Here is a 27230-nt window from a genome sequence, read left to right on the forward strand (position 1 = left end):
AGTTAGACTCCTGACTAGGCTGGGGATGTGTACATGAACCATCAGCTGTGTACTCTGTGAAGTACCTTTGAAGGTAAAGTCGTGGTGGAAATCAAAGCAGCCTGAAAATCAAGCTGGTGGGGAAGTTGCCATAAAGCACCTTAAAGCAGTGCCTCTGTTTTAGACATGCTTCCTCCTACAAATTAGACAGAAAAAAAGCAATGTGCTCGGGAAATGTGTGGTGCTACTGATTTTCTCAGAAGGAGAGGCATGGTACCAACACCTATTTAAATGTTGCAGAGCTTTAACACTCTGAGTTGATACATATTTACTTTTGCTTTAATCTGCTTGTCTTTCTTCTCCCATTGTTTCTTTATCACTTTTTTGTTGCTTTAGACTTGTCTTGCGGAGTTCTCCCAGCACATGTTTTAAGCAGTCCTAAAATCATAAAACTTGTGGGAAAGGCAAGCAAGGAGCAAGGATTCACCATTTCTCACCATACAAGAGCTATGGCTGAAGCAGTCAAAGAAGGCTGGGGTTTTCTGCATTACACGTAACTAAGTGCAAGTCAATGTCATGGTATGTCATAATCTAGAAATACACCTATGTTGATAAAGAGATTAATTGCATGCATAAGCAGTGGGGGTTCATAAAATCTGACTGGTTGTTTATGGTGCGGGATGCCCTTACACCCCCAAGTGCTTGGGCAGGAATCCTACAGGAAACATCTCTATATACGCAATATGGGTTTTCTTATATAACCTTTGACTAATCATTTTTAGTGAAGTGGTTAGACCTGCAGTTCACATGAAGGTGTTTTGTCTCAATTTTGGAGTGGTTCCAGTACTTTGCAGACATTGCAAGGTGCATACCTACTGTGGTTGAAGAGCCTTCAGTGGTGTCATGAGCTGAACCAATGTCTCTGGTGTGTAAAAATGACATTATCCTGTCTAAGATAGATATTCAACTGAGAGAGTTGTAACACTGCTCCTCTATGTGAATTCTCTCATGTGCAGCTGTTTTGGAGTCCCCCATGTGTCTTCCCTGGTTGATGACACCAAACCCTGTGGACACAGAAGGATTGTAATAATTGTTTTTGGAGGGTGATTTGTACTGGAGACTGCAAGCTCAGTTACCTTCTGAGCTCACTGCCTACCTAGATCTGTGGAGAAAGGAGCTCTCCCCAGCTGGCCCTGCATTCATCTGTTTTTTGGTCTGGTGGGTTTTCTTTTCAGACCTTCTCCCCTTCTCTCCTGAAAGAGGATAAACCCACCAAAACAAATAGAAACATGAAATTGGTTAAGAAACAAAACATAGAAATCATTAATGAGGAGCTCTGTTCTGCCCTCTTTTCCTCTCCCCTGGGAAAATTGTCTGAGGTCTGAAATGGCTCACCAAGCAGCCAGATGAGCAGTAGAGGAAGGGATGGAGAGGGAGGACAGGAGAGTAGGGTCAGCCCTTTTGGTGACAGAACTCATCTAACACATCAGCTCAGCCCATCTCACCTCCAGTGAGGGCAAAATTCACTGCCTAATGCCTGTGGAGTGGAATTTCCTTCTTAAACTTGACTGGTGAATTTCCAGTAGATCCCCATGTAATTTTAGTTTTAAGGAAGATTTACTGTCTTTCAGGTCATAGTGGTTTGCAAGCAAGCTATTTGACTGGCACACTATCACTCTTTGCAGCTCCAGGACAGTGTGGGTGAGCTCTGTAGAGCCAGAATGACTGACCTGAGTGGCACAGTGCTCAGTAGTTGGTTTGTTTGAAAATTCTTCCACACAAGTTTCTTGTCTCCACAAGGAATGAATCACTAAATCTGCACTGCTCTAAAATCAAAACCAAACAGGAAATCTTTGCTGCTTGCAATTAAGGCCCCATCTGTAATCAGCACATCTGTTGCAGAGCAGATGCTCTCATTCTTGAGTGTTGGCTTCCTACCACTCAAGTTTTCTCTCTGACTTGGAGTGAAGGAGATGATGGCCCCATCCCACAGCTTCAGAGAGATTGTGGTGGTGTTCACAGGTGGGGCTGGCCATCTCTGTTCTGGGATGCCAGGCTGCAGGGCAGGCAATCACAACAGCAACTCAGTCACTGTAGAAATTCTGTGGATGTTGCACATTTGTGCATAGTTGTTGGAAATTTCAACAGCTTGTTTACTTGTGACTTCTTCTCATATTCACAGTAGAGCCTAAAATTCCACAGATGCAGACTTCTGGTAGCATTTGGCCCTTTCCTTGCAGTGGGTGGAAGTGAAGAGATTTGTGGATTAGTGCTCAGGGGGATAGAGACAGAGTGAGGTGTATCTTGCCCTTGAAGATCTTTGTTGTTACATTTAGAATAAAATTTTATCTGAATTTTACATGGTATGGGAGTTTGGCACAGAGAACCAGATTTATCTACCTGATCCATGCTCATTTCTAATCACCAAACAGCAAAAACTCAGTGTCACTTAGTAGAATGTCATACCAAGAGTCTGAAACTTTCTACTGCAAAACTGCATTTTTCTCCAATGGCACCAGTGGTATAAAACTTACGCAGTTGGGAGAGGATTTCTCTCACACTGAGGTGAGTCAGAAATTGAATCCATTTAAATGCTATCCATAATGCACATTTTTATATTACGTTTGTAATATAAAGCTGGCTTGGCATACAGCAGTACCAGTAGCAGTCCAAATTTCTGGACAATTTGAAAACTGCAGATGCAAGTGCCTAGGACATGTGAGATGTTTTCCTGTCTGGTATTTTTCCATAGGTTATAGCAGAAGCCATCATTACAACTTAAGATAAAAAACTACCTTTTTAATGGCTAAAACCATGGAGACACAAATCCCACTCCAGGGAATGTGAAGCCTTGACAGAACTGACTGCTCTGGACTGTGATATAATGATACATATTTCTGTGGAGGAGGGTATCTGTGCTTTGCGTGGAGATGAGCCATCTCCATGGATCAGTTACTTAATCCTATTAATATAAATTGAGAATTTTTGTTGTGATGGCACCAATCTTATTCCAGCTGGCATCAAAAGCTGTCACTCTGGTGGGCAGACAAGTCAAGTTAGGAATAGCTACAGGAATTGATTTACCTCTCATATAAGGCAAAACTATGTGTCACAACAGAGCATCATGCATAAATACTTCCTCTAAATTAAATACTCCCTCTAAATACGCCTTCTTCTCAGCATGGGCAGCGTGCTCAGCCAGTGTGGCTATTCCCAAGCCTCAGGCTCTCAAAGCCAGCTCCAGTTTCTCCACTTGGTGTTTCCCTGTGCTGGGTTCTTTCAGAGCACAGGCAGGGTGGAAGAAGAAGGCTGCAGTGTGCTGCAAGTAGGAAAATCACATCCTCAATCAGGCAAATCAACACAGGGATTTCACTCTAGCTGCATCAGATAAAGGATCTGACCCTTGCCCAGTCCTGCCCTACTGTGGGTACTTAAGGCTGTCACTATACTGATTTTTTCCAGATTTTCTTTCAAAGCTTGTCCTTGTAGGAATTTTAGTCTGTTGTTGCTAGTAAGAAACAATCTTTTTTTAATAGACATAAAAAAACATAAAACAGTCTAAGCTCATATGACTTGTTAATTAAAGTCATAGTCAACAAGCGTAAAATTGTACACAACCACCCAAAAAGGGTGAGTGTGCTGGTCTGTGCAATTCAGCTTGCACTTTAAATCACATATATTAATAGCCAACTTGTTTACAGAAAACAGACCACAGAGCAGTTTAAAACTTTAATAAAAGTTTACAGAAACTTTTTTTTACTTTTCCTTACTTTTCTCTTAGCAAGTTACTCTAGCAGCACATCAAAGCTGACATTATTAGCTTGCCTGAAAACTGCTGAAAACCACCCACATACCTGACTTTATATTTTTTTTTAGTGGTGTGTTTCCTGGAAGAAATCATCAGTTTAGTACAAGTCCTGAGCATTGCTGGCTATGAAGCTTGGCATACAGAGAAAATGTTGTGGGAGTAAATAGATGTTGGCTAATAAAGACAGTGTCCCACAGGCAGCATCATCCTCTTCACCCAGATACAACATGGAATTAGAGGTTCATTGGCTTTTGCACGTGGAATTAGGGCTTGGTTGCAAAATAATTCTGTTTGAGTGTTAACTTTGCAGAATGAAATCTTGTTTTATGGAGGATATGTTTGTATCTGTTATAAACAATGTCGCTTTTTGAAAAGACAAAAAATAGCATTACTACTCCAAAGTGGAAAATGACATTATTATTCACGGTGGAAAATGTCATTGCTGTGCTGATAGCTGTTGACAGGTACTTGTCGTGGCTGTTTGCTGTGATGTGCTAATTATTCTGAAGTTCAATCAGATGGCATTTTGTGTTTTCATTTCAGCTGTAAAACCACGGTATTTGTGACATGTTGACAAGTGCGTGTTTAATTGCTCCGTGGATATCTTCCAAGCTCATGTGTTTCCCGCTTACTTTGTGAAGAAAGGTGCATAATTAGCTCTCAGGCTATGGGTTAGGTTGCTCATTATTGTATTTTCATTTCCTCTGCAGCGATAAATCCAGAATGGTGACAAATGTGAAAACCCATCTGTGATGCTGAATGCTACCTTGACTGGATTGTAAATGTGGAGAATTCTGGCTGATTTTGCAAATCAAGATCATGAACCACCCATGGTAAGAGCTTCTTTTCTTTCTCACCTTCTCTCTGTCTCACTTCCCTCCACAGGTCTAGAACCTAAAGAAAATGATCCAAATGAATCAGACATTAAAAATGTCACCATGTATCTTGGGGACAGTCTTTGGCATTCATACTGCTACAGATTATATCTGTTGTCTTTCTTGCTTATTTCCTTGGGACTGTCATTGGTGTCAGGGTCATGGTGTTCGAAGAGGAAACAAGCCAAACATTGCAATTGCTCCAGTCCAGCTCAAAGTAAATGAATTGGGCAGAGGTAACTGGAAAGAGAGTTGGATTATCTCTAAGTCCAACATTGCTTTTCCCAGAACTCGGGGGGTCTGGGTCTAAATACCACAGCTATTGACTGTTCAGGTGCAAAATGTACATCCATGTTTAAACACTGAATTTTGTCCCTTGTAGGTGATCAGGACAAATATTTTCTCCATAGAGATCCTAGTCTGCAGCTGTGCAGGCCTGGATTCAGTGATTCTGGAACTGCCTCCTGGTCCTGTCTCTTATGGGCCTGCCCATGCTAAGGAGGCAATTGACAGAAAACTGAAATCAATATGAAAGTTATTTACAGTTTTCACTGATGCTCAAAGTTGCCATGGCAGATCCTAGTGAGGAGAGCTTTGAATAAACCTACTAACCAGGATGAGATTTAGGAGAGAAAAGCATGAAATCACTTACCATTCTTCCCTTGCAAGGATGATCTTCAGCTGCTCCTCATATCAGGAAGAAGATTAAGATGATGGTCTTTAGGTGCACATATGCATTAGGTTTGCTTTAATCAGAATTTATTACATGCAATTGTACAGAGATTATAAGAGTAATATTTGGTTTTGTTGTTTTGTTTCAAGTTTTTCTTTTTTCCAAATACATTATATGGATTGTTTTAAAGACAGACACACAAATACCTTTCCTCAGTTAGAAAATAGTGTCAATTAAGTTAATTGTTTGTTTGCTGCTTGGTTAGCAGAGTCCCTAACCAGACCTAGGAGTATTCAGGCTCATAGACACATGAGAGCAGCCTGAAAGCTACCACTGTGCAGCTTGGCTTGCTTTTCTCCTTTCAGAAACTGTAGATTGGAAGCATTGTTGCCCTTTGCAAAGTGATTCATACTTGTTGATAACCTACATGACAGGGAGAAATGATGAGCAGGTGATAAATATCATTCTTGTGGCCTTTCCTACTTGATCTGGAAGAACCAAGCATGTGGTTGTAACTCATAGATCTTTCTTCTGCTCTTCTTCCCTGTGCTGCCATCCCCTCTTGTCTTGGCTTGCTGCTCTCTGGGATCCATCTGCCTGTCCCTCATGTGCTCCATCAGAAGCAGAATTTAAAAATACCTGTTTGAAAGGGAGCCTGGTTAGTTATGGCTGTGTGAAGGTGGGTGCAGGAGCATGCCTTGTGTTTCTTGTGTGGTGTTCAGTGATGGAGCACTAACAATTTTAGGGTAATTTTAATGTTGAAGTACAGTTCTGCCTCATTAATTCTTGCTATATTTAGAATTCAGAATAGCCAAAGTGTTTGAAGGATCAGTCAGTCAAGCTGTTCTCTTCTTCCTCTTCCCCTTTAACCTTATAATTCCATGTCTTTCCTCAGCTAAACCTCTTATGCTCCAAGCAAGCTGGGAAGCAAAGCAGGGACTCATCTGAAAGGGACAAACTTTGGGCCTAAATTTCAGTATGCCTTCCCTGTAACTTGAGCTGGGGGAGGAAATGATCTGCTATTCAAGTTACAAGCTTATGCAACACCACAATAAGCTTGCCAGGATCCTCCAGCGAAGCATTTGCAGCCATGTTCCAATATTTATAGCCTATATAAAAGTACAGGGGAAATTATTTAATTAAAAACACAGAAAAGGAGAACCAGGACATATTTCCCCTGTTCCTTTCTTTGCTGGTGCAAGGACCAGCCACTGTGGTGTGAGAGAGGTCCTTATCTAAGCCTTCTGCTTTTCTTTTGAAACGAGTGTAAAGTTACTCTGCTTTTCTGCCTTCTAATGCTATTTCTTTAAAAATTTATTTTCTCCTCACAAGACTAAGTTAAATGGGTTTGATATGTAGGGTCTTGCTCTGGTACTTGAGGGAAAATGCTTTCATTTGTTTTCATACGCTGATGTATTGGCAGCGATCACATTATAGATATACAAGCTATTCCCTGCTTCCCGCTGCATTGTGACAGTTTCTGAGTATAATAGCTAGTGAAATGAGTATCTTGCAGTAGTATTAAGAAACATGAAAATAATTACCATTGCAATTGCCACAACTCTCATGTGGCATGTGCAGTTTAGTGTTTTTATCTTGTTTGAAACTCTTTTACAGACTTAGTTCCCTATATTGTGTGTTTGCCTGTACTTATTAGGCAAACAAGACAGCAACTCTTGCTATCTGTATACAAGAATGACATTTTTCCTTTTCTCCGGGTTGATGGAAGGGAGCCAGTTCAGGAGCTGCAGACTTCTGCATATCTCTATTTTACATTCATTTTTATACCTATAAGCTTGTAAAGGTCCAGTGTTGTTCTTCTGAGCAGCACTGCACAAAAACACACAGGCAAAAGTGCCCAAGTTTCTGTGTATACACACACAGAGTCAGAACAGGCAAACAAGCTTGGGATTAATCAAATTTTATCTTGAATGTGATGCAGGAGAAGAAAATATTACTGCTGTGTCAGAGCACTCGGGTGGAGCTGCCACACTCTGGAGATGGTGGGACAACAGAAACGGATAAATTGGAGCTTGTGTAGCTACAGCTTGTGCTGTACCTGTTCTGCATATGAATGGAAAGCTTGAGTCCCTGCACTTACCATTTTGGCGCCCTTCCTGCATTTAAATATTACTTTGTCAGGTCTTTCAGCTTTCTAAAATATAGCGACTGCTGTTCTCCAAATGGCTAAGGAATACAGGGGAGAAATGCCTCTCACAACCCCTTTTTGTGTTGGTGTTTTGAGGCTGTACTGGCACAAGCACTGATAAACATTTGCTCTTTCAGGAGTGGACTGACTGGTTATGGTCATTCTCCTGTCCTGGCTGGAGTGTTTGAGGAGGAGTCAGTGAACAAGAAGTCAGTCTGGCCTTTCTGGCCACCTTCATGTTATGAGGATTCAGCAGTCCAGGATGCAGTGGATGCTCCTCCACATCTCCTATGAATGACTCACACCAACCATCCAGTGTGAGAGCTGGCTCTTTCAAAAAACTGAAGGTACAGACATTGCCAATATTCTAAATCAATTGTGGGTTTTGTTGAAAGGGAAATAACCTTTAGTCTTTGGCCAATATACAGTTCACTGGAGATACTTCTGATGTTCCAAATCTGGCCTATTAGCATTATATTCTGCCCCATAAATGATTGTTCTGTAGCAACTCAGGGTAGTTACAAATGTATCCTCATAAGATTTACAGTGTTTCCCTACAGAGGGTTAGGAGACCTCGCATATTTGGCTGTAATATTTTCCTTCCTTGTAAATATTTAAATTGTTTGCTTAATGGATGCATCAGCTTGCTTTTATCTATATTCTGTTAACTCAGGCTTAACGAAAAAGGTCCTCATTGACTTAGGTCTAGAAAACAACATTTACTATGCAAAGTAATTCGAAGTCCGTCCTTGCTTTATCAAGAAGCGTGTTCAAACTGCTTAAGGGGTCTGGAAGATAATCCAGCTGTATCACACCACGCACATATTGAAGCAGACAGGTGAACTCAATAGTGGGTGTGGTTTTTAACCAGCTATACACTTGAGAGTTTGCATCTGGATCCTTCTAAGTCCTTGCAATACACCAACCCCAGAAATGCTTTCTTCAGAAAAATTGCCAGTGGCAAAACCCAATCATAGCTGCAGTTGAGACTGTGGAATAATGGGAGATGCCTAGAAAATGTTATTGAGGCCCAGAGTTCTCAGCTGTGAAATCCAAGCATGGTTAAGAGTTGGGTGAAAGAAGAGGAGTTAGGCCTGAAACATGGACTTTGTCTGAGGGTCATCCAGCTGTTGTCAGTGAACCAACACCAGACAAGTTTTAAAGTATCTGGAAGCATTTAATTAGGAGCTGGTTGTTTCAATTTTAACTTTTTCCAGTCCCATTTTTCAATAAAAATCTCAGCAGCACTCATACTGGAAAGGCAATGTAACATGTTGGTTAGGGATATGAGGCCTGATTTTAATTTATTTTTTCAACTTCCATAATTTAGTTAGTCAAAAATGAAACAAAGATGTGATTATTAGGATACAAGGTCCTTTGCATAGATGTAAATTATTTCTCCACATACAATAAATAGCAGGTATGTGAGGATGAGCCAGCCCAAAACTCAATCAAGGGATGTAGTTACAAAGACACTGTGGGTTTGGCTTCGATTTCTGAGAAGGTTCAAACCGAGTGGTAATGGTTCTATCAATCAGGTTAAAATATGGGTTATTGTTAATGAAGGTAGCTGGGATCCTTTCAGCCACGCAAGTACCTGATGTACCTGGTCAGAATTACTGATACAAAAACTTGTACTTCAGATGAGGATTCATCTCCCCTGGCTTCAGGCATATAAAAATGTGCTTCTAATCAAAGTTAGCCATCAAGCTCCCTTCTGCAGTTGTTGCAGAGAGAGAAAGGGTGAGAGAGACACCTATAAAGGACCATTTTTCCCACTTTTCTTGGACAGATATCTTAAAAGGGACTGGTGGGTGAGGTGACTTCCTTCATTGTGCTGATGCAGCTATAGGCAGCTTCTCAGAATCTGAGCCAAATATAGGCTGAATTTGATAAATTTTCAGCTCAGCTGTAGCATTAAGCAATCTTTGGACTGTCTGTCTCAGGCATGAACAATGTCCCAGGCTCTTCAGGCAGGACGACACTTTTGCTGATCTTGTACAAAGTCACTGTTGCTTGGTATTGGGCATTGAGTGCCTCAAGCATCACTTCAGAGGGAGCTGGCCCCACCAGTGAGGGTCAGTGGCACATCCATATCTGCACATCTAACCTTATTCAGGATGCTCAGAAGTGACAGTGAGGAAGGTCATGTACCTGTTCCCTGGTGTAGGAGCTGGGGAACTAGCTTGTGTCTTTTGCTTTCTCTTGTTTTTTTTTTTTTATTTTATTCTCATCTTCCCACCCTGCACACTTGACTGATGTTGAATACAGCCCATCCCTCGGGGAATGTAACTTTCATTTTTAGTAGGGAAATGGTCTTGCAGTCATAAAAAATTGATGGCTGTCTGAAGCAGCAGTTACTCCTGCTTGAGAACTGCATCATTAACCTACAGCACAATGTACACATTACGGACATGTTTATAATTGGGAGAGTGTAGAATTCAGTTTCTAATTTCCTTCTTGTGGAGGCTCATAAAACTCACAGGGAAAACACTGCCTTTGACATGTTGCCATGGCAGACCTCTCCACTTCTGTAGTTCCTTCCAGAAGGATTGTTCTCTGTGGCCATGACAGTGGAGTAGGACAGAAGAGAAACATTTTGCTGTTCCGTTTTCAGGTGGGTGACTTCAGCATCTCTGTATTGATGCCAGACATTGTGAGAAATGTATCTATCACCATGTGCAGCAGCCCAAAGCTGGGTGCAAGCAACCTGTAAGGCTCAGTGGTTGAACAGCTGGCAACTGAGGCATGAAATGCCCAGCCTGTTAAGCTTTGGTCACCAGATGTCTTGAGTGGACCTGGACACCCAGGAAAATACTGTTTCTCCTCCTCACAAGTTTCTGAGATGCTAATCAACATTCCAGTTGAATCTCCTGCCTGACCCTCTCAGCCCTCACAGAAGGCATTTGCCAACTCCACCATCTCAGTCAAATAACTGTGAGTTACACCCATGATGTGACCTGAAACAGCAGGTGTGTGTCCTGAGCCTCATGTGAGCTCACATCACTAGAAGGGGAATAGAAGGTGGGGGTCATCCAACACAATGTTGGGTTCTCCCTGCATCACATTTACTGTGAGCAGTGGTTTAATTTCTTCACCCACAGCAGTAAGCCCACACGTGTATGTCCAGAAGGACCAGGTGCTCTGTCCAGCTCAGGAAGACCTGCTCCTTGTGGATTTCCTAGCTCAACACAGATCTGTTTCCTCATGATTGTCATTGTCCTCCCTGTCTTGATGCTTCACTTCTTCATCAGTGAAGAAAGAGCAGCAGTTTTTCCTCCATTCACCTTTTTGTTCAGATCAAACAAATTTTATCATTTATACCCTATGTAAACTTTGTGTTAAGCTGATAAAAAATGAGTGAATTTAGACCCATTTGCTGTAGTCAATGACTGAGACCTGCTTTCTGTTATGAATTGGTAAACCTCTCTGTCAGGCGCTTTGAGTTTGGGCTTTTGATGAGCAACAGATAAACAAGATTTTTCTGTATATTTCAAGTGAATTACATCAGCTTTTAGAAAAAATCAACATTTCACACATCCAAGTTCTCAGGTGTGTTCAGTCCATTTCAGTAATCCAGTGGCTGAGACATGGCTAAATTTGTCTAGCTATGAATTCTTTCTGAGATGACCCTATATCTTTGAAATGGACTAGAAGGTCACAGCTAGCAACCTGATTCTTGGTTACTCTAAATACAGTGAAGTTAGGATTGCTCAAGAGGAATCTTGCAACTTAGAGAAAAAAATGGAAAATATTCCAGTCTGTGCAAAAAAGGGGTATTATTACAGCTGGGTACCTTAAGCAATATAATTCATTTTATTCTGCCTGTTTTTCAGAGACAGTGACATTGGTTGGAACTGTAAAGAGTGAAAAGCAGTAGCTGAAAGCTTACTGTCAACAAACATCTTGTTGATCTGTGTGCATGCATCATTTACATATAACCTCAGAGGTGTTTCCTGGTAAGATGCAATCTGCTTGCTGTTCTCCTAATTTGAAAACAATGACAACAGTAGTCCAGTTATGCTGTGGCATTATATGCTTTAAAAACACATAGATGAGTGGACAAAAAAAAGTTTCCAGGGTCTGTTGAGAGCTTGTAATTGAATGTCTTATTTCTCAAGCGTACTTCTAAAATTTCCATTCCTCCTTGTACACTCACTATGGAAATTAATTTGGTACAGAAAGGTTATTCTTGGCAATAGAGAGATTCGTCTTTGGGACGTTTCATAGTGCAACCAGTCACTAAAACTAGTCTTTGCTGTCCCAGCAGCATATCAGTAAACAACTGGCAGTGAATAGAGATCTTAGAAATATCCCTCTTCCTAGTTTTTATTTTTTGTTTAGAAAACAAACAAGCTGGAAAGATTTCTTTCCTCAGGGAAGGAGAGGACTGAAAGTTCTGGTGATGGCTGAGCTTAGCAGCGGTGGGCAACTTATGAATTACACTCAGTTCTACTAATGCCCCATGTACCTGATGTACAGAAGCCTGCTATTTAGCTGGACCACTCCTAAGCTGTAGGATAAATTTATTTTCCTTACATCCCCAGCTTGCCCTCTTTAACCACTGACATATGTGTCTTAAGGGACTTAAATGTTAAAGAAAGAATCTACAAGGCTGTGCCTGCCAGTAAACAGAAGGGAGGGCCAAAGTGCCTGTTCCCAGCATGTGCTTATCAGGAATATTCTGGAGTCCTGCTGTGTGGCTGTAGGTTGTGGAGACTACAATAACACAAACTGTAGTCAGGGTCTCTCAGGCTGGACACTGACCTGAGTGACTCTGGAGAGTCCTCTCATCCTGCTCTCTTACCTTGCCTTGTCTTGGTCTGTCTTGTCTCCTTAGCTTTTAAGTGCTGCAAGGAATAATAAATATTTTTAATCAAGTAATTATGAACACAGAAAATTCTTTTTCATTTTGTTAATAATGGAGGTGATGGGAGATTCCCCTTTTGAAGCAAACTTATTACAGTTCTATCGGAGCACCAGAAAGGGACTCAGCCACTCACAGGTTAGTGTCAAACTGTGCTGGGAAGGCGTGTGAAGTGTCGCATGAACAGAAGGAAAAGCCCTGAGCGCTGTAGGTTTTCTCCCATTCATCTCTGCTTTCAAAGCAGCTGAGGACATCTGAAGCTGGGCTTAACTTCTGCATTTAACAGGCTTTTTACTCTACGTCTGTGTAAGTCGTTATCAGAAATCGGCACCCCAAGGAAACTTAGAGGTACCTGTCATGTGAGCATGTTTTGTGGTCCAGAGGCTTACTCTATCACCAGCACAGCTTGTCATCTCCATAGGGATGGGTCAAGTGCTTTTGGGCTCGCTGTTTCCCACTGTAGCCATTCTCCAGATCCTAAACAGCACAAGAAGATTAATTTCTCTTGGGAATAGGTTCTGCCATCTTTCAGCAGCAATACAAACTCCACAATCAGATCTTGCTAGAAGTCCAGTCTTGGTCAGATCTATGAAAAATGGCAACTTAGAGGGTCCTGACTGTCCAGCCTGGATGTTCTCTCCAGAGAGTGAATAAATTTGCCCTTGGCAAGGGGGGCTTCTGTATTGCAGACAAATATCTGCTAGAAACTAAACTGGGACCAAGCCAAAAATAACTACTGGAGGTTTAAGAGAGTATGTCAGGATTTTGCCCTATGAACCTTAAAAAGAAAAAGAAAACTCTTACCTCACTCTGGATGGAAGCTTATTTTTCTTGCTACAAATTAAATAACAATGACAGAAGTCTGACCTTTTCCACTCCAAAATTTAATCCCAAAGAAAGAGTTACTGGAAATCTAATTTTGCCTTCGAGGCTGATTAATTATTTGATCATGCAAGTGTGGGCCAGCCAAACAGTTTACCTTTCTTGCATGGCTGCTGTTCCAGTAAAGAATGTCACCTCAGAGAATAGTCAGTTTAGAGTTTAAAGTGAGGAGATGTAGAGAATTTCATATGTTAAAACTGGATTCACTCCCACACCTGTTTCTTAAGCAAAAGTAGGTGTCCGTATAAACACAAAGAAACAAAGAGCTCTTGGAGGGATGGGGTGTTATAAACAGCTACTTAGATTGCTGGTAGTAAGTTAAAAATGTTTCTGTGGTAGATATTTTACGTGGCATCCCTTGGTTTTAAGTGATGTGTATTTGGGATCTACAACTACTCAAAATGTCTTGGTGACAGGGTGGCAAAGCCAAGTAGCTGCAAGTGCTGAAGGGAGAAGGCACTTTAGGCGCAAGTCACTGGCAGGAGAACACTGCTGTGGCTCTAACATGGGGTGCAGTAAGGCAGAGCATGAACTTGGGGGCCAGGGACACCCAGGGATGGTGGCAGCAGAAGCTGCTACTTGCTCATGCCCTCCCACTGCCAAGGCTTCCAACCAGAGAGCAGACCCTGCACCAGCTTGGCTGGAGGAGTCCTCTGCATGGGAGCTGGACTGTGCAGTGAAAAAGAGCCACTGTGTTCACAGTCTGCAGGCACTCAGCCTATCCTGCAAATGCACTGCTTGTTTGTATCATCTCTTCATCAAAATGTGTAACACTGGCTGAAATGGCTATTTTTTTTACTTGCCATTATGGTTTTCTGCAGTGCCAATGGAAAAGCGCAGGAAGAGGTTTTGCATGCATTTGACATCCTTACAGTTTTTGTGCCCAGAGCTTTTGCCAAGGGGCATTTGGAAATTTTGACTATTTGTTTGGCGTTTTGAGATGACTTCCAGCCTTGCTGGATGCAAGACCGTGCATCACTACTGGCCACACCATGTATGAGCACTTATTTCTGTCCCAGGAATTGTGCTTAGACATCTGGAAATACTTGTCCGTGAATGATAGTGAGGCACTGGGATAGATTATCCAGGAAGACAGTATTAACTTCAGCGCTGGAAAGGTCTTTAAGAAACATCTAGAAAACTGTCAGTCAAGCAGGGCATATACCAAGTTCTTCCCTGCACAGATCAGATCCTTTCCAGCTCTGCAAGTGTGAATTCTATGTACAAAAATTTCCTAGCGCCATGTGGGCATGCCCACTGTAACATGAGCATTTGTGTTGTAGCCTCTCTGCATATAAAATATTCTCTGGCAAGAAATGGCAATTCTGAAAACAACTCCAACTTTTCAGAATAACCCTCTCTGTAACTTGTCACATCCCTCTCAATGGCATTTCTCCATTTCTGCTGGGACAAGGGCTCATCTGTTGTTCTCAGTAGTAGTCTATGTTATAAATACTTCCTTTCCCCCTGCCAAAAGGTAAAGGTGGAAACAGCAAACTGGTTAAGAAAGGCATTTTGTTAGAAGCGTGTTTCTCAGTATGACAACGTGGTTTGGAGAATATTCTGTTTATGAAGAGCTCTTTGTCTCACAGGGGAAGAATCTGCCAGGGAGAATAAAATACTCTGGTGTGGACTTCTCCCACACTCCTTTCTGTGTCCAGAAGCCCCTACATTCCAGTTCACCTTCTATTCCTCTCTATTTGTGGCTTTTGGGCAAATCTCACTCATCTCCTCTGAGCTCAAGTTAAGCATAGCAGAGCATAAAGCTCCAGCGCAGACTGGAGACATTCCTTATCTTATGCATCTCCTCCTGATCTCTGCAATGATCCTCTGACAAAAATGCAAACAAGAAAATGTTTTCAAAGGATTTGTGATGTCTGGGGCAAGAAAGAATTTCCAACCAATTGCCTTCATCTTACCACCTGTCAGAACTCCCCCAAAAAGGCCACGGGGGTGATCATATTTAAATTATTAGTACAAGGGAAGGCTTACTCTGAGATTACAGAAAATACCCTTTTTCCGTAATTCCTTTTTCAAGCTGTACATGTGGTAGGAAGCCCCTTACATTTAAAGGAATGTCACAATACCTGTTGAGGGTTTGGTAAGTGGCTTTGCTGGGGGGAGCAGCTGAAACATGGTGTTGTGGGCAGTCTACTCAGCCAAGACCTGGGTTTAAAATTTAGGTGAGCATAAGATTGCTGGTGCTGCGCCAGTTTTGAGATGCTCTGGTGTGACAGCAAGGACTATCTGAGTGCATTTATAAATAGAAAACAACAAAAAAGAAAAGACAGGGTAAAAGCAGCTTTTACTGTAAAGCTTTATTTATACAGACATAGTTACCTTCAGTGCAGCATTGCTATACCACTCCTTTAGCAGTTTCAGCCTTTGTCAAAGTGGAAAAAAGTTCTCCACTGCTGCAAAATACCACTTTGGTAAAATAAGCAGACAAAACTCCTGTATCCCTGAAACAAGCTTCAGGTTTTGGATCATTATTTTGGGAAGGAAGGAGATTATTTTTTTCCCCTCCCTTTTTCCTTAGTTCATTCTTTTTGCCTAACAGCTCAGATTTCGGGAGAAGCCTTCATGTGAATGACGCTGAAGTACTTGCTCTTTTCTCCACTTCTTGGTGGTGGGGCTCATGTGAGTTCATCGCAGAACAAGATGCCAGTGGCACTTGACTGCCAGCCTCCCCTTGCAGACTGGTTATCCCACACAAATGAGTGTCCATGAGCAGAAGGTGCCCAGCACTTCCTTCCCACAGGTCTTTGTCTCACAGCTGCGTGGTGTCCCTGCCCAGAGTCACTAAGTAATCCCACTCGTGCTGAGAGGCCAGTGGCAGACCTGCCATGGTTGCCTCCACCAGGAGCTCAGAGATCTGATGGTGGCAGAGAATATCCCGAGCTAGAAGTGATCCACAAGGATCATTGAGGTCCAACTCCTGGCCCTGCACAGGACAGCCCCAAGAGCTGCACCATGCCTGAGAGCATTGTGCTAACACTTCTTGAATTCTGGCAGGCTTGTGGGGCGTGTTCTGGCGCCCAACCAGCTCCTGGTGAAGAACCTTCCCCTACTATCCAACCTAACCCTCCCCCGGCACAGCTTCAGCCTGTTCCCTCGGGTCCTGTCCCTGGTCACCACGGAGCAGAGATCAGTGCCTGCCCCTCCGCTTCCCCTCGTGAGGATGTTGCAGACCCTCAGTTTCCTCTTCTCCAGGCTGAACAAGCCAAGTGGCCTCAGCCGCTCCTCGCGCGGCTTCCCCAGGGCCGTTCCCCAGCTCCGCGGCGCTGCTTTGGGGCAACATTCCCGAAGTTGCGGATTTCCCTGAGGCGCCGGGCCGGGCCGTGTCCCCCAGCGCCGCCAGGTGGCGCCGCCGCCGCGCGGGCCGGGCCCTCACGGAGCCCCGCGGCCCCAGCGCTCCCGGCCCCGGGGAAATAACACCCCTTCGATTTATTATCTTTTAAGTACTGTTGCACTCGTAAGTTCTATGCGAGAAGGAACTAGGAAAAAAAAAAGAGACAGTAAGAACTTTTCTTTATTCTGACTTACGGGTTTATTCGTTTTATCTAAACATATGTGCTTTCTTTTGATGCTAGAAAATCCTGACTTCCACATCATCTTAGGAATGGGTGCAGTGATTAAAAAAGAGCTATATTTTAACACGCACGAAAAATAATTATACCTTAATTTTTTAGAGCGGCGGTTAGCTGCCTTTTATTTTCTATCACAATAGCAAGCAAAAAATAAGTTTTTCTCCAAATTTTCACTGGCATCTTCTTTGTACGCATCACATCAATGCATCTTCATGATGTGTTGTCTTTCTCCTCGTTACTGGTGACAAAAAGGGCGTATACCTTAGTATTAAATATTTGTGCAGGCCATGTGCCGCCTCCTCTGTGCCGCACTGCACCTCCGAGGGCAGGAAAGCCCGCTGTCCCCTCTGAGGCATGGCAGTAGGAGCAACTTGGGTTTGACTCACCTCCCACTTCTCAGGGCAGCAAAACTCAGTTTTGTCTGTGCCTTGATCTGTTCCTGTTTCACTGTCATTACAAAGGAGGAGGAAATTGTAGTTTAGCAAAAGGCCACCCAGTTAGCTGGGATCCTGGGCCTCCCTACTGGGAGAATGTAGGGGAATTCCAGTCCCAGCAGATGAAGCTCTGTGTAGGCAAGAGGGGGAAAAAGAAATTAATTTTCAAGCCTAAGTCCTTATTTTCTTTTCCTAAGAGACCTAACAGACTATGTTTTTCATTGTGGTTTTCATTATACGTAGGACTGGCCCTGGGATCCTACAAAAATCCCAAGTGCCTTAAGGCTATAGAAACACCAGGCTCTCCATCCTCTGTGGGAATCTCTCCAGTAAGCCAGATTTTGCAGCTGATGTTCATCACTGATTTCTCCCGGAGTTGCACTCAGAACTCCCCACACCCAATTTGTACATGTGCGTCTGCTTGAGGACAGAAAATAGAAGCTGCTTGCTTGGTGACAAAGAGTTAAATGAAGGTACAGCACAGATCTCCTTACCTAGACTAGATCTAACATAGCACCCTCTCAGGCTGCATGGGCATTGCTGCCCTGCAGCTTTCCCATTCCCCTCTGGTGGGAGAGAAGGGCAGTCCCTTCTGTCCCAGTGTGCTTTAATCTTAGGCAATGTGCTGGCTGCAGCAGCTGCTGCTCTGGGAGCTGTGGTGGTGGTCTGCCCTGGGCTAAGCAGGCTGAGTTGGTGTCAGGAATGTGCTGAGATGGTCCCTTGTGAGGAAGCCAGGATTGAAGCTGTCTGGAGTGTTGTATGCATCAATCTGGGGCTGATATTCAGGAGAAGAAAGGCGTTTAACATACACAATGTCTGGAATTGTTGGGGGAAGAGGCAGTTACCTAATCACCATCTTTTACCTGGAACTCTGTTACCTAATCATCATCTTTTACCTGGATCTCTGTGCATCCATACACTGACCCATGGTAAACCCACTGGGAGAGGTGCTGCTTTTTCATTCAAGGTGTGTCCGCTACCTGATTCTGTGGTGGCCTTTTTCACTGGTTAGAGATCCGTAATGACACCATGGCTAATTAGCAGTGATGGACATTGATTGCAAAAGCAGAGAGTGCAGAACATATTCAAGAAACATGTTGGAGAGTAGGTGAGACAGACCATAAAGAGCTTTTAAGCTGTTACTGATTGTGGGTGATACTGAAAGAGTGCAAGGAGGGAAGTGACTGCTTCTGTAGGAGAAAGAGCTACAGCTAACACAAGCCAAGATCATTGGGATGGAAACATTGAAATTCTGTATTCTGGCTTGCTCTCCCACTTTTGGTTAGGCCAGAAGTCCTCCCTCTTTCCTGAAACATTGGTGGATCTGTGTGGCAGTACCCATTCTATCTGTGCTTCGGAGGTAAAGGAGCTTTGGCACAGCAGAGGAAGAGCTGGCCTTACATAGCCTCTTAGTTGTAGAGGTAGAAGCAGAATAGAAGTCTGCAGGTGACAGTACTAGAAATACCAGCCTGCTTTTCTTCTCTGGGGAAGAAAATACAGTACCTGGAGGGCATGATGGTAACATATCACTCTGTGTGAAGAATAGTGCTGGTCCAGAATTGAAGGTCCTCCTAGTGTGTGCTGAACATAAATAATTTGCCCACGAGTCAAATGGAGAAACAAAGAACTGCACCAGCTCACCTTTGAAAAATTGCCTTTATTAGACCAGTCTTGCTAAAATTGCTTGGAGTAACAGATTCTAAAATTGAGCTACTGAATTAGTCTCAAATGGAAACTGTGACAGCCAGCTTTAAAGTGGAGAAAATTGGATTTAAGAATTGCACCTTGGGCATAGCAGGATATCTAGGAAGTTGCTGTGCTGTAGCTGATGAACTCATATGGAGCATGGATTTCATGCTGGTGAATAGCGATGTAGTAACTGTTCTACAGAAACATTACAAACCCAGGCTGGAGAAAATCCCTTTAAAGAGGTGACCCAGGTGAGAAAATTCTTTGTAGACAAGTAATCTGCTGTGAGCAAACTGCAGTCCTGAAGGATTACAGTCACTCTCACAAGCATGTGTGGTATGTTCCCAGCTCATGAGGAAGGAGGAAGGAAATGGCCTTTGAAACAGAGTAGTGAGAGTGGAATGGGCAAGTGCTTTTGCATGATTTCAGCTGTGCAACAGCACTTCCAGGGTCAGGTCTCAGTGACAAGGACTCTTGAAGGAATATACCTCTGGTAGATCAGGAAGCCCTATGGCAATGACATGCCCTTAGAGCATGGTAGGTTCTGGCTCCAGGGGGACAAAGTAAGGAAAAGATGAAGGTAGGTGTAGAAAGTTTTGAAAGGAGCTGAACACTTAAATAAGTTAGGTCTCAAAGGTTTTCTGGAGAAGGCAGTAAGATTTATTAAGGTCCTTCTAATATCAGCTTGCTTCATTCACACAAAGGGAAAAAATCCATTACTATTACCCAATTCACAAATGATGGTGTCTAGTCTTGAAGAACCCAATTCTGTAAGTATTTTACATGGAAGAAGAATCTCTTTGAGAAATACTTGTGAGCACCTTTGTTCGTTGGGGTGCAAAGGGGTGTAAGGGTTCATAGGACTAACACCCATAGGTGGTAACACCCAAAAGGCATTATGGCCAAAAAAAAAAACCAAACAAAAAATTAAACAAAAAAGCCCCTCTCCTTAGCAATTCTACAAAACAATATTTTTTTTTTACAATGGATTTTCCTACTGATATGCTGTATAAAGGAATGCAGCAGCTTTGCAGTATTAAACTAAAGGTTGTTGGAGGTTTCTCAGAGATCCATACTGCAGTTCTCCATCTGCCTACAGGTCTAGTATCAGGATCCCTTCTAGAATGCAGGAGTAATTCTTGGCACTAGCTATCGGTATATTCTTTAAAATAATCAAATGAAGTCAGAGGGGTGGGAGGTTTTAATTCTGGAATATGAATTAGTAATTTCAGCATTTCGCAGTTACTCTGTGTTAAAGAGTCCACATCAACTGGCAAGCCCTGAGAAGAATACTGGCTTAGCTGGCAGTTTCAAAGAAGATTTTTTGTGCATCTTGGGTGATTTAACTTAATCCATCTCCCTGTCTCAGCTCCTTATCAGCAAGACGGAGGTGATAACACCACCCCATAGGGGTGACATGGGGATAAATGTTATCAAGAGATTGTGCAGGCATTAGTGTACTAACAACCACAAAATACCTAAGATTTCTTATCTAAATATGAAGGTTAATTGCACTCTTGAGAGGTAGCTAGCTTGCACTCTTTTTAGCTGATAAAAGGGAGCATGCTTTGTCCAGCTTCAGACCACTCATCAAGAATGCAGTTGTATAGTGCTGGACTCCTTTTCAGCTGCAAAACGATTGCCATGGACATAGCACATGGGCATGTAATGCTCTCCGAAACGCCAAGGGTTGGATTTCCAACAGAGCTGCACGCTCTAAATGGAGATTTGACATTTTCTAAGGGGTTCATCTCCCATTGAGAACAAGAAGAGACTCTGGGAGCTTAAGCGCTTTTGAAAAAAAATCTGGCCTCTGTGCAGGAACTGAGCTTTCTTAAGACTGAAAAAAATGGATGAAGGGTGTGTGAAATCAAACCATAAACGAGCTCAGAGCAGCGGTGCCCTGTGACCTGGCTGGCAAATGGAATAGTGTGAGCATAATGTGCACACGGACAGTGAGAGAGAGAATTATCACAGAGATGATGAGGCACCTGGATCAGAGTTTCAAAAGGTTAATATGCTTGTCAGAAGACAGAAGTTGGTCTCTACTGGCAGCAATAGCTCTTCAAAGCTCTTCTGACTATTTGTTTTACCAGAGCTGTATGCATCAGTATTGTGCTTTTCAGCCACATATGTGGCCTTTAAGTCTTAATCCTGTTCTGGCTAGGGTCAAATTCAAAGGCTTTCCCCTGCCCCACTCCATTAAGCTTCTGATATGACATTTATTGTGAGGCAGTCAGGCATTATACTGATTCCTGGGTATAAAAATGCGCAGCTACATTTTTCTATTATGAGAGGCATCCTGCTCTGTTCACACATGCTGGACGCCCTGCAGAAGTTTTTTACTTTTGGTTGGATTGAAGAGCTTTGAAACTATCCAAATCATGATTTTTTTTCCCCTATTTCTCAGTCACTGCTTTTTTGCTCCTGTTCTGAAACAGTCTGTCACAGATGTGCTGGAATACCAGCACACATTGAAGTGTAGCTGTTATTCCTTTGTAGCACTCTTGTCTCGGAGCTCTGCATGCTAGAAAAGGACATGTCCAACTCTCTTCTTCTAGATGGTCTTCTGCAGAGGGAGCCAGCTTGGAACAGGTGGAATTAGTGTGTTATGTTATGCTTTTTATCAGATAATGAGTACCTGTATCAGTTTCCATAGGAATACAGGTTTTCCATGGACTTTACCCTCAGTTTCTCTCAGGTCTGTAGGGATCCTCCCTTCAGACACTGCTGAGTTTTAAGACTCTGTAGTTTTCTGGGGAATGTTTGCCATTCCCTGTGTTGTCAGGCTTCCTTCCAGCTCTGTGTCTGGCCTTGAAATTCTGACATTCTAGGCTGTATAGAGGAGTGTGAATCGTGGGTATGTTCCTAGGTGAATGGAGGAGGCCTCCCAAACACCTTCCTAGAGGGGATTAATTCTGTTGAAGAGTGGTAATGGCTGTCTCTCTTATCTTGTAGATGAGCACCTTAGCATCAACCACACTGTCCCTTTCCTCCACTCATCTTATACCTGTGTGCAGCTCCACCCTATACTGTGCTCCCCAGTGTCCATTTCACAGGCAATACCAGGGAAGAGAAATCAAGCCATGGAGGGCATCTGTATTCCCTCTGTGGTGCGGGCAATCCAGTTTTATCTGAGGGCATTGGCACTGTGGTTTCAGTTCTTGCTCTCTGTCCCAATCAGGTACCAGACCCAGGTACATCCATTGCTTGTGATCTTGGCAGAAGATCCAGCCCAAAGTGCAGATGGAGATTCTGACTTCACTTCCTTCTCTTTGTAGCTGACAGGTTTTAAACTGAGATGGGAGACATTAAACTGACACTTATTTGCCTTCTGTCTAGGGTAACTGGTAGATTAATATTTTGGTTGAGAATATATTTTATGCTAAATACAATATTTTACAAGACTCGAAAATATAGAAGAGTTTAAATGTTTTGCTTTTCAGGTTTTATGTGCAATAAAATGATGACTGGTATCAAATAGGTGTAATTTAATTTTTATGTGACTGTTTCTCCCTCTTCAATTCTCAAATAAAATGCTCAGCACCTTTTAAAAAGCCCACCTGCACTAAGAGACTGCTTTTTGTTGGCCTCTAGAGCATTAGTTTGAATTTGTTAACAGGAAAATACCTTTTGAAGGAGGATTATACAAGCTAAGAGACGTTTTTAGAATGGGAAAAAGTGAAATTGCAGGCAATGAACTCCTGGAAACAGACTCAAGCATAGGATAAATAAGTGCAGCCTTAACTGTGCATCCTCTCCTGCAAGATGTGTTCAAACTGTTTAAATTCTGTCTGTTTTGCTTGCTGCACGGGGGAAGTCCTTCAGCCAGACCATCCTGCTGCCCCTTGTGCTGCAGCTAGCAGGAAGAACCAGAATTGCTACTGCTCTTTGTAAAGGTGGTTTAGATTCTTTAAACTGTTTGGTGCTGCTCGTAGGAATTCCTCTGGCAGCTCTTACTCTTAATTCAGTCCAAGGTGACCTTCCTTCCCTATTTTGTTTGTCAGCAGGTCCAGGATTCTGTGCAGGGAGGAGCCTAAATACATGTCTATGGAAGTGCAGATGAGGGAGTTGTTCTCTGAGTTCAACAAAGGGAACTTAGTCTGCTCCTGGAGTCCCCCTTTGGGGGCTACAAAGGCCAGCGGCTTCACTGTGGGGTCTCCAGTGGTCATGGCCATGAAATAAAGTCATGGAAAGGGACAAGAGGCAAGATGCCAGCCTCTCCTGCAGCACTCTCTGAGGATGGCTCAGCACTCTATTCCTCATCAGTCTTGAGCATCTCTGTCCCCTGAGAATAGGAAGATTCCTCAGTGGAGTTAAAACATCTAATTTCTTTCACAGATTTTCTTCAGAGAAGCTTCTGACATACAGCTGTGGCAGCATTGTGTTACTTGTACATTACCTGTTTTTCTAACGTGAGGATTTGCTGAATGAAGTGTATTTCTTTGCTCTTTGAACAGTAAAAACCTGGAAGCCATGTTCTTTATTCTCAAAGGATATATATCCACATAACTCTTACCAACACAAGTAAGATTTCACATAGTTAAGGATTGCTGAACTGAGCTTATAGCGTATTAAAAATAGTAAAAAAAACCAAAAACCAAAAAGTAAAATCAAAAAAACTTGCATATTTTTTTGCTGTTTAAATGGCTCAAGTAGACCATCTGCTTCTGAAACAGCTCATGTATTTCTGCCTCTGGAACTGATCATATATTTTTGGATTTGGTTACAAACTGACCACAGCATTGCAAACAGCACTCATCTGCAGAGATATCTCTTTCTATACATGAGACTGGCAAGAAAGATGCGTCTAATCAGTGTTTTAGAAGTCAGACAGGAATGGTATGACTCCAACTGGCATAGACATGTCCTTGTAATATCATTTCACTACCATTTAATTTTTATAAAACAGGAAAAGTTTAAAATGGATGTTACCATAATGGGAGCATCCAATGAATCCCTTGTTTGTGGCAAAAGAAAGCTGTCCGTCTAAGGTGACTTCACTTAAGCCTTCTGTGATTCACATGGGATGTAGAATTACAGCATTTGTTTTTAAGCAGAATTATGGATGAGGCCCAAGACTAACCGACAGCTCAGTTATTTCTTCCTGATGCATTTCATTAATAGCCCCTGCACCTCTCACCTCTATGAAATTGGCAGCCAGTGAGGTGCCTGTAAGAGGCTAATTGCCTCCAGAGTCAATTGTCCTGGAGCCAATTGTTAATCTCCTGGTGTTAATTGCCAAAAGCAGGGGAAATCAGGGTAGGCAGGGGGCACAGGAGCTGCATGCATATTAGAGCTGTGTAGCAAAATGCAGGTGTTCAACTGCGCTCCATGACACCACGGCAGAGCTTAGCAAGTTGAAAACATAATGAGGCACAAGCTGAGTGTAAATCCTGCATGTTTTGCTGCATTTTTCATTCATCACTTTCAGATTGCTACTCTATGAGGGAGCTATAAAGCAGGTGGGGTGGAATCTGGGCCCTGAGGAGGTCAAATATAATGTACCAAGGATCTGACTGGGGTGCCTGTACTAGCTGATGTTGAGATAACACTAGCAGTATTGTGATGGGTTGGGAAAGAAAAAGAATGGAAGTGCAACAGTTGTATAGCTTAGTTCTCTGTTTTGCCATGGCTTTTCAATGTGATGTTTCCAGACAGAAGAGTGAATTTAATCCTAGAGCTAAATGAATCTCTGGAACTATTCTAGTAACTTCAGTTGAGTTGATCCCATCTCCATAAAGATATATCTATGGTGTGTTTGACTTGTGCTTTTGGATCTGCTTTTCTAACATTAGATGATTGAGTACCTTCCTGAAAAATAGAGAAAACTGTGTTACTTTATGGATAAGCTATAAACAACTATAAAGTTATGCAGTCTGTAGTTTGAGCCAAAAATCTGAGCAAGATATGTTTGATAAGATACCTATTATGTGCATAATCTGTTGAAAAAAACCCTGCTCGTCTCTTTTTTCAGTCTGTCAGACTGGTGACTTTTGAGCATCCCAGTTTACAGCTTCTGTCTAGACTATGGTTTGACCTTTTGTTCCTGGTGTCAGATGGTGACTTTCAAGAGCTCGAGTCTGCTGCTGTTGGGCAGTGATGGAAGTGTGTATTCTGCTAACCTGAGCAGCTGGAACATCTGTTGGGGGAATAAAACCATCACTTTTTTGTCTGGATGTTTGAGTGATAAGAGACTTAGGCTGTGGGGCTTTGTCAGCATGTGTGACAAATGTTTTATCTCCCAGTTTACAGTAGAATTCTTTTAAAGAAGTACAGGTTACTTTAGATATTTTTCGATTCTTTTTTAATCCTTTTTTTTTTTTTTACCTGGAGGGGAAGAAAACAGAAAGCTACTGTGGCTACTGTATATTGTAATTGACATTTTGCAAACTAGTGACAACAACAATTAAGTTAGCTTACAAATTCCAGTCTGGAAACTGCCTGCATGACTCAAGGGTCTGAGAAACACTTGAAAAAATAGCCCTGAAGATTTTTTGGATGCTGGTGACATGAGTGGGAAAATTAAATACAAAAAAGGAGGAGGTGACATTACCACACTGATAGTGTTATGGTTAGTGAGCAGCATAACAGTAACAGATTCAAAGAGCACCTCTGTTTTGATTCAGTTTTCATGTTGGCTGCAAGCTGTACTTTTAACACACTGTGTAGATATGCTGAAGAGCCATCTACAAAGTTCTACCCTTCAGCGTATTTCTTTCTCTCTGTAGTATGGTGCACTAACTTGTATAGGAGCAGTGAAGGAAAGAGGAAATAAGCTTTGTGACCTAGTTTTATACACAAATTAGAAGGCCTAATTTGAGGCACAATCATTTCATCAGGTGTGTGTTACAACTTAAACTGGCAGGATGATTGGGTCCCTTGAGAGAGAATTTAGTTTTGATTTATTTTTCCCTGCCCTAACTGCAAAGCTACTTGATATTTGCTTTAATACATGTGGATTTGGCACCTGCAGCTAGCATTGTGACAGATGTAGTTACAAAATTAACATAAATTTATAAATAAAGTAACAAAAAGCACAACTGCAAAGATAAAGTTAAAGGCAGCCCCTGCCACTGAACTTAGTTACTAAAGAAATGACCTGTTTTTCTTTTCTTCCCTCAGCTCTGTACCTTCTGGACAGTCTGAAACTAGTGGGTTATATAACATCAAAGCAACAGAGTTTCAGGTATTTTAGGGAAATCTCTTCTGTGGAATGGAGAGAAGACCTTCTTACAAGGGAACTTCTCTCAGTGTCCCCAAAAGTGCAGTGAAGAGAAGTGCTGTCACAAGCCCTGCTTGCTGCTGTACCCTTGCTTGCTACCCGAAGAGGAAAGGCAATCTCCTAGCATGCTCCAGGATATTCCCTTCTCCCTGAGGATGAAAGCCTCTGAGACCAGCAGCCCTCAGAAACACAGCGGTGCCTGTCTGCACTTGAGGAGCTGTGAGTACGTTTTTACCATAATGGCTTGTATGTCTTAAGGAGGGCTCTCTGCCTTTGGTGATAGAAGAAACTGGTGGTTGGCCTTCAAAGGGAGGAGCTCTGCAGGGAAGCAGCCAGCCTGAGGATCAGCAGAAGCACTACCGCTACTGCTGAGACCTTCTGGAGGAAGGGATGGTGTGGTTCTCCAGCCTCCAGCCTGGGATTTGTGCCAGTGGCACAGAATGCTACTGTTCGGTTCTGTAAAGCCTCAAATCTCATTTCGGTAAAAGTTGTGTTAATGTGTATCCAAGCTGTGCACACACTGCTGAAATCCACTTCTCTAAAGTGCTTTCTGGTCATGGTTTATATTCTCCTTAGAATGAATCACAGATGTTTTGTTGTTCGGGGTTTTTTTCCCCTTAATCCCATCAGTTACATGGTTGGCAAGCATGCTGTGGTTTGAACTAGGTCTGTTTAATTTTTTACTTCACAAACTGGTGGTAATACGGGAAAGGGAGGGGAAGGAAGGTTTATAGTCCAGACACACAAAGGAAGATCATATCTACTTCCTCAGTGTGTTGGACTTCTGTGTCCAGGTTTTGGTAGCGACCAGGGGCTGGCCCCATGCTGGATACAGCTGGCTCTAAAACAAACCCACTGCTGTCCAAAGCTGAGCCCATCAGTGAAGCTGGTGGCACCTCAGTGGAAATGTGTTTAAGAAAGGGTAAAACATGCCGTGTGGCTGTTTTGAGAGAGGAATGAGGAAAAAAAAAAATAACAGCCCTGCAGGCATCAAGGTCCATGAAAAAGGAGGGGGAGGAGATGCTCCAGGCACTGGAGCAGAGGTTACCCCAGAGCCCG

The 27230-nt window shown here is 42.7% G+C and overlaps 1 long non-coding RNA gene across 2 annotated transcripts; it reads left to right on the forward strand.

The window, feature by feature from the left end:
* Positions 1-376: 376 nt before the first annotated feature.
* Positions 377-27230, forward strand: LOC125325089. Of its 2 annotated transcripts, XR_007203201.1 has the most exons (5): positions 377-558; positions 4498-4620; positions 7622-7831; positions 11321-11443; positions 26072-27230. It is a non-coding gene; the product is annotated as an uncharacterized LOC125325089 (long non-coding RNA). The 2 variants fall into 2 exon arrangements; XR_007203200.1 differs by lacking the exons at positions 11321-11443; positions 26072-27230 and adding an exon at positions 10102-10827.

The sequence above is a fragment of the Corvus hawaiiensis genome, chromosome 4 (assembly GCF_020740725.1).
Source record: "Corvus hawaiiensis isolate bCorHaw1 chromosome 4, bCorHaw1.pri.cur, whole genome shotgun sequence".
Classification (NCBI taxonomy): Eukaryota; Metazoa; Chordata; class Aves; order Passeriformes; family Corvidae; genus Corvus; species Corvus hawaiiensis.